At 39.8% G+C, this 5,849-nt stretch overlaps 1 pseudogene; it reads right to left on the bottom strand.

Annotated features, from left to right (window-relative positions):
• Positions 1-4,017: 4,017 nt before the first annotated feature.
• Positions 4,018-5,239, bottom strand: LOC112860690 (glyceraldehyde-3-phosphate dehydrogenase pseudogene; annotated as a pseudogene).
• Between the last annotated feature and the right edge of the window lie 610 nt (positions 5,240-5,849).

Here is a 5,849-nt window from a genome sequence, read left to right as displayed (position 1 = left end):
CTTTCTCATCTCTTATTCTTTCAAATTTTCCTTTCTGTTTTCTTTGTCTTGAAATTTATACACTTCCTCATGCTCCCCATAAGCTTTCTATGATTCATTCCTCTCACGAATTCTTGCCAGCCCGTTATTCTGAAACCTTTCAAAACTGCTACCCTCTGAGTTCACTTTTTAAGAGAGGGATGGTCTCACTCTTTTGAATCTACTGCCTTAGTCATGTCCTGTCATTCTCTAATAATTTTACCTCCTGCAATACCCTTTGTAGCTTACCATCAAGCCCATGCTGTTCCTTGTCTATGAAATGTCTTTCATACACCTGTCTTCATTCTCCACTGTCAAAATAGCACTCATCCTTCAAGGACTCATCCAAATAATTCCTTTCCCCTGTGGTATTCCCCTGAATATTTTATTTATAATTACATTAAGTTTTGGCTAATAAATGTCCCTTTCTCACCTTGTGGGTTTGTCCTCTGTGATAAGATTCTAAAGACACATGGGCAGAGAGGGAGACAGGAAAAATATGCACCTAGCTAGCCAAGTCAACTAAACCGACCTCACTAATCAATAAGATGGTCAATGTCAGAGCTAAAGCACCCTTACAATCAATACCTCTCCCGAGGCACCCAATAGTCAGCATTATACTCTATAGTTTTGGGGCTGCTTTCTTACTACCATGAGCATCTTGAGGGCTTATTTATATTTGTAACTCAACATCTGGTCAATATCTACTACTTACTCAGGGCTTAACAAATATATGTTAACACTGCCTGCATGTTTCAACCCTAGTTTTTCTTGTTTGTTTCTTTTTGGTTTTTTGTTTTGTGTTGTTTTGGTTTGGTTTGATTTGGTTTTTGGTTTTGGTCCACATCATAACATTTCACTGCAAAAATGATTCCAAACAGTGAAACAGACTTTTAAGAGGGTAGACAAATCTCCTCAATGGAAATTATTTTCAATGGCATTGACCATCAATCATTATTACAAAATGTAAGGAAAAGCATTGCTGATGAAGGAATTTTATTATAGAAGATTCTTTTTTAACTTCCAAAGAACTAGAATAAGGACAAAGTTTAAGCTTGTATAGAGACAAATGATGAGATTACAAAGGAAAAAGCAACTTCGTCTAAAAATTAAACACCAAGCTCTCACAGCCTGTAATTCAAAACATCTCCCCCACAAACACACAAAATTTTACAGTTCATTTAAGAAATGAGTGTCATGACATTCAGCTTTCCTAGACTGAGGTTCAGAGTTGTACTTGTTATTTGAAAACAGTATGTTTAGGAAGTGGTCCTCCTTCGGATAGTGTGCTTTGAATGGTCAGCATGGGCTCAGGTTTCACACAGTAACAACACTAACATAGCCAATATTTATGAGTTTTTGAACCATGAAAATGTGAGAAAATAATCTTTTAAAATAACAGTTCCATGATATGTCTTTAATCAAACAATCAGAGCACCCAAGAAAGTGTAGTTTTGTATATACTAAACGGTGCCCTTCACAGTTACATTTTTAGCCAAAGCAACTTGAGCACATGGAAAGAAAAAAGAAGTGTTTTTCTATAGAAACTATGCTTATGATTTTCCTATTCCATTACCCCTCTTTCTAAGTGCATTTGTATAAATAGTATGATTCATTGATTTGAAAATTAGTTAAATTAGTTATTGCATTTACAGGCACTGTGAGTAGGTATAACTCAAGATAGTCAACCATACAAAACAGTAAAGTTTTGTTCTGGCTTCATTCAAAGAACTCAATGTTAGATTGTTGTATGAATAAAAAAGGAGGCAGATGAGGAATATGAGAAGAAGAAGAAGAAGAAGAAGAAGAAGAAGAAGAAGAAGAAGGAGAAGGAGGAGAAGGAGAAAAATTAAGAGGAGGAAAAGAAGTAAAGAATAAGAAAAGGGGCTCCTGGCTGGATCAGTTGGTAGAGCATATCACTCTTGATCTCAAGGTCACAAGTCCAAGCCCCACATTGGGGGTACAATTTACTTGAAAGAAAGAAAGAAAGAAAGAAAAAGAAAGAAAGAAAGAAAGAAAGAAAGAAAGAAAGAAAGAAAGAAAGAAAGAAAGAAAGAAAGGTACACCTGGGTGATTCAGTCAGTTAAATATCTACCTCTTGATTTCGGCTCAGGCCATGATCTCATGGATGTGAGATCAAGCCCCACATCGGGCTCTGCACTGGACATAGAGTCTGCTTAAAATTCTCTCCCTCTCCCTCTGCCCCTCCCCACTCACAGTCTCTCAAAAAATAAAATTCAAAAATAAAGTAAGGGGTTCCTGAGTGGCTCAGTGGGGTAAATGTTCAACTTTGGCTCAGGTCATGATCTCACAGCTCATGAGTTCGAGCCCCACATCGGGCTCTGTGCTGACAACTCAAAGCCTGGAGCCTGTTTCAGGTTCCATCTCTCTCTCTCTCTGCCCCTTCCCCACTCACACTCTGTGTGTGTCTCTCTCTCAAAAATGAATAAGCATTTAAAAACATGTTTTTAAATAAAATTAAAAAAAGATACAAGAAAGAAGGAGGAGAAGAAATAATAATAATATCCTAAAGAAGAAAAGAAGTTATCCATAAAAAAAGAAGTTGTCTGTCTTGTTGCTGAGCATCAGAGATAATTTGCTTTAGAATTTATTTAAGCAATATACACACATAGACACACACACTCATACACACACACACTCATACACACACACACTTTTCCCAGAGCTTTGTTAAAACTCAGGTAAAACTAGAAAAAATCAAAAACAAAGAAAAAATCCTAAAAGAAGCCAGGGGGGAAACCATACCATATCTATAGAGGAACAAAGATAAGAATTACACCTGACTTCTCAGAAACCGTGCAAGCAAGGAGAGTGGAGTGAAATATTTAAAATGTTGAAAGGAAAAAACACCAACTTAGAATTCTATACCCTGAAAAAATCCTTCAGAAGTAAGAGGGGCCTGGGTGGCTCAGTAAGTTAAGCAACTGACTCTTGATTTCAGCTCAGGTTATGATCCCAGGGTCATGGGATCGAGGCCCAAGGAGCCTGCTTAAGATTCTCCCTCTCCCTCTGCCCCTCTACTCCACTTGGTCTTGCTCTCTATTGCTCTCTCTAAAAAAAAATTTTTTTAAATGAAGTAAAAGAGAAATAAAGACTTTCTTAGACAAATAAAACTTGAAGGAATTTGTTGCCAATTGACCTGCTTTATAAGAAATGTTAAAAGAAGTTATTTAGAGGAAAGGAAAAGAGTATAGGTCAGAAACTCAGATAGGCATAAAATAAGCAAGAGCATCAAAGGAGGGATAAGTTAAGGTAAGATAAAACATGAAAGATGTTAGTTTGTGCCAGTATTGACAGTCTTAGTACTGTTCTAGACATAAAGGACATAAGGTATAAATGAAAATGAAAAACACACATATATGAAAGTAAAATCATTTTTTAGAAATAAAGGGTTGGGGTTTTTTCATAGGATGTTTACCTATGGCTTTCCACTAGACTAAATATAAAAGTAGAAAACAGTCTTCCAGGGCACCAGGAGGCGCAGTTGGTTAAGCGTCCAACTCTCGATTTCGGTTCAGGTCATGATCTCAGGGTTCGTGGGATTGAGTCCCTACATCGAGCCCTGCATTGGGCTCCACACTGACAGCACAGAGCCTGTCTGGTATTCTCTCTCTCCCTCTTTCTCTGCCTCTGCCCAATTCATGTGTGTAAATGCACACACACTCTCTTTCTCTCTCTAAAAAACAAACAAATAAATAAATAATAAAATAAATAAATAAATAAATAAATAAATAAATAAATAAATAAAATAAAATAAATAAATAAAAACTTTTTAAAGAAGAGTTAAATTTCCATTAATATGTGAACAATCAGAAAGCATTATGGCATTATGATTACTTTTAACAGAACAAGAAAGACATCGGGGATCTGCTTCCCTAACAGGCATCTTGGATTTTTCTGTTTGTTTGTTTTGTTTTGTTTGTTTGTTTGTTTGTTTGTTTGTTTGAGTGGATACAGTATCCTTTATTGGTGGTACATGACAAGGTAGGTTTCCCCAAACCCTCACCTTCTTCAGGGGATCTGGGATGGAAACTGGGTAGAGGTCAGGAGATTCTCAGTGTGTTGTGAGATGAAATGAGGCAAGGTCTCCCCAACAGCTGAGGGCCTCTCTCTTCCTCTTGCTCTCACTGGGGCTGGTGGTCCAGGGGGCTCTTACTCTTTGGAGGTCATGTGGACCATGAGGTCCACCACCCAGTTGCTATGGTCAAATTCATTATCATACCAGGAAATGAGCTTTACAAGGTGGTCACTGAGGGCAATGGCAGCCTCAGCATCAAAGGTGGAAGAATGGGTGTCGCTGTTAAAGTTGCAGGAGACAACCTGGCCCTCAGTGTACCCAGGATGCCTTTGAGGGCACCTTCTGATTTCTGCTTCACCAGCTTCTTCATGTCACTGCATTTGACAGCTTTCTCCAGCAGAGCAGATCCGTGACTGACACGTTGGTGGTGGGGACACAGAAGGCCATGCCAATAAGCATCCCATTCAGCTCAGGGATGACCTTACTTGCAGACTTATTGGCACCAGTATCAGCAGGGACGATGTTCTGAGCAGCCCCTTGGCCATCATGCCACAGCTTCCCAGAGGGGTTGTCCATGGTTTTCTGGGTGGCAGTAATGGTATGGACCATTGTCATGAGTCCCTCTAAGATGCCAAAGTTGTCATAGATGACCTTGGCCAGAGAAGCCAAGCAGCTGGTGGTGCAGGAGCCATTGCCGACCATCTTGAGGGAGTTGTCTTACTTCTCGTGGGTCACGCCCTTCACAAACATGAGGGCATCAGCAGAAGGGGCAAAGATGATGACCCTCTTAGCCTCAACCTCCAGGTGAGTCCCAGCCTTCTCCATAGTGGGGAAGCCTCCAGTGGACTTCACAACACACTCAGCACCAGCATCACCCCATTTGTTGCTGGTGGGATCTCACTCCTGGAAGGTGGAGACGGGCTCCACTTGTCCATCGAGGACAAGTTTTCCATTCTCCGCCTTGACTGGGCGGTGGAATTTGCCATGGGTGGAATCATACTGGAACAAGTAGACAATGTAGCTGAGGTCAATGAAGGGGTCATTGCTGGTGACAGTTTCCACTTTCCCAGAGTTAAAAGCAGCCCCGGTGACCTGGTACCCAATACGGCCAACTCCATTTACTCCGACCTTCACCACTGTGACTTGCAGATGTGGCTGGCACTGCACCAGTAGACGCAGCTGTCTGTCAAACGGGGAGGAGCAGAAAGCCTGATTCTGTTGATTTTAGTTATACTCAGTGGTGTGGCAGTTACTATTTAACAACCCTCTCCTGTGGGCCAATATGGTCTGTGCCAGCACACTTTCCCCCGTTTAAGGCAAAGATGTTCAGCTTTCCCTGATATCATTTTGCCTATTGTCACTGACAAAGCCCAAGTTTTTTCAACAATGTATTCACTGAGAAATTTTCCAGCTTTGAAGAGCCCCCTAACCAAGTGAAATTTAATTTGAAATTAGAAATGAGGTCAACAATGTTACTCTACTAAAACAGTGGTTAAGTCCATGGGACTTTCTTATTTTTAAGTCCCTGGGATTTTAGACAGTCAGACTGAAATCCTATTAATTCCTAGAAGACATGAGTCTGAGCTTGCCACTTAACCTCTGTAAACCACTTTTCCATATCTCTAAGTTGAACATAATACGAGCCCTGCCTTACTGTTTCATAAAAATTGAACTAAATAATCCATGTAATGTATATCCTGTAATCACTATATGTGCATAGGACGCACACAGACAAAAAAAAACAAAAACAAAAAAAAAAAAACACTCAAATTACATTATCTACTCTTATTCT

Source organism: Puma concolor, chromosome A1 (assembly GCF_028749965.1).
Source record: "Puma concolor isolate L17-30 chromosome A1, mPumCon1.1.hap2, whole genome shotgun sequence".
Lineage (NCBI taxonomy): Eukaryota > Metazoa > Chordata > Mammalia > Carnivora > Felidae > Puma > Puma concolor.
This window is presented reverse-complemented; position numbering and strand designations above follow the sequence as displayed.